Source organism: Miniopterus natalensis, chromosome X, assembly GCF_054644295.1.
Source record: "Miniopterus natalensis isolate mMinNat1 chromosome X, mMinNat1.hap1, whole genome shotgun sequence".
NCBI lineage: Eukaryota > Metazoa > Chordata > Mammalia > Chiroptera > Miniopteridae > Miniopterus > Miniopterus natalensis.
Window position 1 is genome coordinate 33,429,670 of NC_142103.1, and position 6,285 is coordinate 33,435,954.

Genomic DNA, 6,285 nt, shown 5'->3' on the forward strand with positions numbered 1-6,285 from the left:
CGACCTAGGATCCAGGGGATCGAGGTTCGATTCCCAGTCAGGGCATATGCCCGGGTTTTGGGGTTGATCCCCAGCAGGGGGCGCACAGGAGGCAGCAGGTCAATGACTCATCATTGATGTTTCTCTCTTTCTCTCCCTCCCCCTTCCTCTCTCTGAAATCAATAAAGATATATTTTTTTAAAATAAAATAAGAGTGAGGTTAATACAAGGAATGGTAATATATGAGCACCTGACCTGCTAACCATAAGATGATTCTCCGGTTACAAATCCTTCAACTGAATATTGTGAGGATTGAACTGGATGTTCTCTATGGTGACTTACTGGTCTGGTATCTAAGGATTCTGAATTTTTCCATTTTCTCAAATCCAGTATGTTAATCTTACTGTGAGTTTATAGAGCATCTATTCTGCGGAAAGGTTTAGGGAAATATTTTTTAGACTGATGATCATTTGTATGCATTAATAGCAATTTTAGAGCTCTTGGTCAAAATATTAATTTCCTCAGTGGCATAGTTGAAGAGTGTATAGCTAGCACTGTATTGATTAGGAATATTTATTTGTTGAGCCATGCTTAACTGTATGCTAGGGAGGGCCATAGTATAAAATATAAAGCAAGATATTATAGCCTTGTTCATATTAGGCTTTGTTTCTTCCAACTGTAATATGTACATATCAGTGAATTCTGTATCTATAATTTGTGTGATTAGAGGTTAATATGATTGATTTTCAACTAGTTTTCGGGTGATTGAACTCTTGCATAGAGTACCAACTTAATCCTTTAGCCTGACCTAAAATATGAATATTTAAGACCTCAAAATATCAGAATACTTGTATATATATATATATAACTCTTATATAAAACATTCTTTCCATTTTCACCACATTTTTCTCTTGAGTTATCGAGGCATAAAATGATAATCTATTTGTATTTGAAAATAGTGGGCCTTACAATTATTTCTAAAATAACTAATTACACTGTCCATTACATGAAGTAAGCATTTGATTGAATTATGACTCCGATTAAAGTCTTTTATCATGGAATAAAAGTTCTTAAAGCAAATGATTCCACAAAAACTAAGAAAAACAAAACAAAACAAAACAGAAAATGATTTCAGAATTATTGTGGCTCAGTAAGATGGCCAAGAAAAATTTGTATATTATAGAAGACAACTACTAAAATATGAGTGGCGGAGAGTTCCCTTGAACTTCAAACTAATTATTATTGGATGCCAGAAAACCTTTTCAGTATCTGTTACCTTACAAACATTCTGTAATAAGCTCTGAGGGTAATTTTAATAAATGTGGATAATGGATTCCTTGTCCAATATTTTTTTATTGATAGTCCGTGAACTGGATATAAACAAGAAACTGACCATTAATTTTTATTATGCAAATAGTTCACTAAGGTGACTATTTCCCTACCTGCATATTTCTCATTTTAACACTGACAACTTCCCTGAAAGAAAATGCATACCAGCCATTAGATTCACTGTTCAGAGGATTTAAAACTCCAGAGGGCCCTGTTAAATGCAGCTTTATGTTGGCATACGTATCTGCAATTGTGTCCGTAATTTACATTTAGGGAGAACAGAAGTCCTCTTCTTTCATTTTTTTCCCCCTTCTGCCCTTGAATGAATAAAGCTGCTTAGTCAGTGTAGGAAATTAAATGAACTAGTACATTTTGTCATTTTTTTTTTCATATTTCACTCTAAAGGCTCAATTTGAAACTAAAATTGCAGAATGTAACATGCATTTTATTATATTTTAGGGACATTGTTTTTTGGTTGAAAGAATGCTTCTGTCTCAAGAAAATGTAGTTTTCTATAAATTTTAAAACATAAGAATATATAGTATGGGAATTTTAAAGGTGATGGGTGGAGAAGGGAAATCATCAGGAGCAATAAATGAGATGAACAGAAAAAAGAATTCAAGGGACTATTAGCTATTTATTACCTTAGGCCAATTAGTGAAGTTATTATAGTTCTGGGATAAACTTAGGGAATCATTTGGATTAGCCTTTCTCCTGTTTGCAGAACTGTCTTTAATGCCCAGCGACAAGAAAAATGACAGAAAGTTTTTCCCAGCTGTGCAGACAGGAGAGATGTCGAAAAGTATATCCTATAACCCTTATATTCAATAAACATTGTAAGTGCCCAGCACCTTTTCTGACAGGACTACTTCAGTAAAATATTCACAGCTAGTTAGAATTGCACGATGGAATAAGCATTAGGTTAAAGCTCTGGAAATTAAGCTCCTGTAATAAGATTCACTTTGACTTTACCACTATATAATACTTAGGAAAAATTTTTGAAGTATTAAAAAGTTGAGTTCCTAGTAGTTATATTGTCATCCCAAATGGAGGAGCTGATGAGGCAGAATATTTTAAAATAAAGAATTAATGAACAATTTATTACTCTAATTTGACTATATGCCATTCTGAATCCAGAATTTTAAGCAATTAAAAAAATAGATTTGTGAAGGAAAATATTGGTGATTGTGGGAAGGATGTGAAAGGGACCAAAGTTTTGCCATTTTAATGCTCCCTTCTGGGATATTGATTTTAAGCTGGTCGTTAAGAAAAAAAGGCTCAGAAAGAACCCTGGACCCTCCACCCTTTCCTGCCTAGGAGATGCAGATGGAAAACCCTGCTTGAGGAAGGGAACCTTAGCATACTCACCTTAGCATTAGACAGAAGACTCTAGCAGGAGTCTGTTGACTAGATTTCCCTGATTGTTACTTGAATTGTCTAGCAAAAATTTCCCTGCCATGTGTGTTCTGCTCTTCCTCAGTTAACTGCAAATCAACCATTATCATATTTTAAAATTTATCTTTATTGCTGAAAGCATTACAGGTGTCCCATTTTTCCCCCATTGACCCCCTCCACCTTGCTCCCACCCCCTCCCCAGGCTTTCACCCCATTATTATCTGTGTCCATGGGTTATGCAGATATGTGATTAATCTCTCCCCACACCCCACTACCCTTTCCTCTTCCCTCTGAGATACGACCACCTGTTGCATGCTTCAATGTCTCTGAATCTATTTAGTTTGTCAGATTATTTTGCTCATTAGCTTCTTCTTAAAGAAGACCCTTCAGTGTTTCATGTAGTACTGGTCTGGTGGTGATGAACTCCTTTAGCTTTTTCTTATCTGTGAAACTCTTTCTCTGACCTTCAGTTCTAAATGATAGCTTTGCTGGGTAGAGTAATCTTGGTTGTACGTTCTTGCTTTTCATCACTTTGAATGTTTCTTGCCACTCCCTTCTGGCCTGCAAGGTTTCTGTTGAGAAATCAGCTGACAGTCATATGGGTGCTCCCTTGTAGGTAACTAACTACTTTTCTCTTGCTGCTTTTAAGATTCTCTCTTTGTCTTTAACCTTTGGCATTTTAATTATGATGTGTCTTGCTGTGGGCCTCTTTGGGTTCCTCTTGTTTGGAACTATCTGTGCTTCCTGGACTTGTAAGTCGATTTCTTTCACCAGATAGGAGAAGTTTTCTGTTATTATCTTTTCAAATAGGTTTTCAATATTTTGCTCTCTTTCCTCTCCTTCTGTTATCCCAATAATATGAATGTTGGGCCTCTTGAAGTTGTCTCAGAGACTCTTTACACTATCTTCATATTTCTGGATTTTTTTTTCTTTTTGCTCTTCTGGTTGGGTGTTTTTTGTTTCTTCATATTCCAAATTGCTGATTTGATTCTCAGTGTCTTCTACTCTCTGTTGATTCCCTGTAAATTATTCTTCATTTCAGTTAGTATAGCCTTCATTTCTGATTGGTACTTTATTATATCCTTGATGATCTCACTAGTTTCCTTAATAGTCTTACTAAGATCCTCGAGCATCCTTATAACCATTATTTGAACTCTATCTGTTAGCTTGCTTGGCTTCATTTCATTTATTCCTTTTTCTGGAGATTTCTTCTGTTCTTTCCTTTGTGACATGTTTCTTTGCCTCCGAGTTTTGGCTGCTTCCTTGTGTTTGTGTCTATGTATTAGGAAGAGCTGCTATGTCTCCTGGAATTTGTAGAGTGGCTTTGTGTAGTAGGTGTCCTGTAGGGTCCAGTGGCTCAGCCTCCCCAGTCACCTGAGCTAGGCCTTCTAGGTGCTCCCCTGTGTGGGCTGTGTGCACTGTCCTGTTGTAGTTGAGCCTTGGTTGCTGTTGGAGTCACTGGGAGGAATTGGCCCCCAGGCCAATTGGCTCTTAGGACCAGCTGCAGCTACAGCCAAAGAACTGGTGTGCTGAAGACACCCCTATGAAAGAGGATTTAGTTGAGTGGAGCTTTGGTGTTCAGTGAGTCTGCCCCTTGAGTGTGTCACTTGTGGATGTGGTAGGGTTGTAATCCAGCGTGGTTGAGTCTGACCACCGGGTGCTGTCTCTGGGGCCTCCCGGGAGGTGCAAAGTCAGCCTGTGCCAGTGCCTTGCCCAGGGCCACCCAGCATGAGCTACTCAGCAAACCGTAGATGGCTGCTCCTTGTGCTGGGCTTGGAGGTGTCCAGGAGAGGCCAAGCTATGAACCAATGCAGGCTGCCACTAGTGCCAGGACCTTTAAGAGGAGCTGCTAGGACTCCTGCAGCCTTCGTGACCCTCAGCGACAGTCCCCGCTGGTTTCACAGCCCAAAGCTGTGGGGACTTCTCTTCCAGGCCCTGGAACCCTGGGCTGGGGACCTGATGTGGGGCTGGGACCCCTCACTCCTCTGGGAAACCCCCGCCACCAAGATTCCCTCCTGGGTTTACCCTGCGGCACTGGGTGTGGGCCCGAGGCCGGGTCTCCAAATTCCAGCCTTGATCCGCCCACATCTCCGCCTCTCCTATGTGTCTCGGTGCTTCTTCAGTTCCCTGGTTGTAGGGCTTCTGTTCAGCTGGATTTCAGGAGTTTCTGAGTGATGGTTGCTCTGTATTTTAGTTGTAACTTTGATGTGGTTGTGGGAGGCGGCAGAGACTGCAGTTACCTACGTTGCCATCTTATTGTCTCTTCCATTATCATTTTTAAAACCTAAAACTCCATTCTCCCCTTTCCTCCTTTTGTCCAGAATGTCATATATATGCAATTTTGCCTCATTGTCTTTGAAATTTTCATGCTTATGTGAATCCCCCATGCACACATATTGAAATTTGATTTTTCCCCCCTGTTAAGTGATAAAAGTTGCTGGTATTAGCCCAAGTAAAAGAATTTAGAAGGTGGGGTAAAAGGTTTTTTTTTTTTTAGCCCCCACAGAGTATTCTTGTAGAAGTAACGTTATAGTTCAACAAAGCTTCAGGTGTTTGGGGTATGAGAATGGACCACCCTAATCAATATATCAGTTAATTTGAAATAATAAACTTTATGTCTTTGCTATGTGAAGCTGTTACTACTGTTTGCTGTAAAAAAATTTTTTTAATTTTTAAAAATTATACTATTAATAAATTTATTTAAACCTTCTTATCATGTTCCTATTTTGGGCTTTGCTGGTATTTCTAAGATGTTCATATTACATTCTGTAATGTAGACAACAGTAAGACAGTTACTGGAAAGGGGACCTGGCCCTTGGTGGGTCTGCCTAGGGCCGACCAGTAGTGTGTCAGTTTTTGACTTCATGCGGGAAAAATTTCACAACAGGAATCCAGATCACTGTGAGGGAACACTTATTAAAGCTGGGGGCAGTAAAAAAAGAAGGGGCTTAGCATAGAAGAAACAATAGGAGAGCCTAGGCTGGGCTGCCCTGGCTCTCTGGGAAGTCAGAGAAAAGGGAGCCTTGATGCCAGGTTCAGGGGACTAACCTGCGATGAGCTGCCACTGCCCATTGCTCCCCAGGTTTCAAGTCTCCTGAGATCCCTTAGAGTTTAGGTGATGCATGCCTGTGCAGGAAGAAGAGGGGAATGGGAATGGAGGCTTTGGGGGTGAGGGGTGCTCCTCAAAGGAAGAGCACGCCTTGGTTCCTTTGTCTTGAGGCTTTTATTTTTCTCTTGAAGGCTGGAATCTTAGGGGAGGTCTCAGGGGAGGGTTTCAACAAAATATTCACCGGTTTTCTAGGTGTGCTCCTTCAGGGTCGTGGTCTTCACTGATTGGTCGGTGTCATGGCATGGTTCATTAATCATTGCAGCTGGTGCCAGTGTTGCCCACTTGGTTTTGCTGCTTTTCTGGATCTGGGGCTGAAATATAAGAGAAGGCCTAGATGCTATTTCTAGGGAAGACCTGTATCTGCTGTAAATTGCTCTGCTAGTTTGTTTAGCTATCTCCCTCAGTTTCCCTATTCCACTTGTCATGGTTTACTAGCCTGCCCCAAGACTAAGTAATTTACCTCAGAAACATGA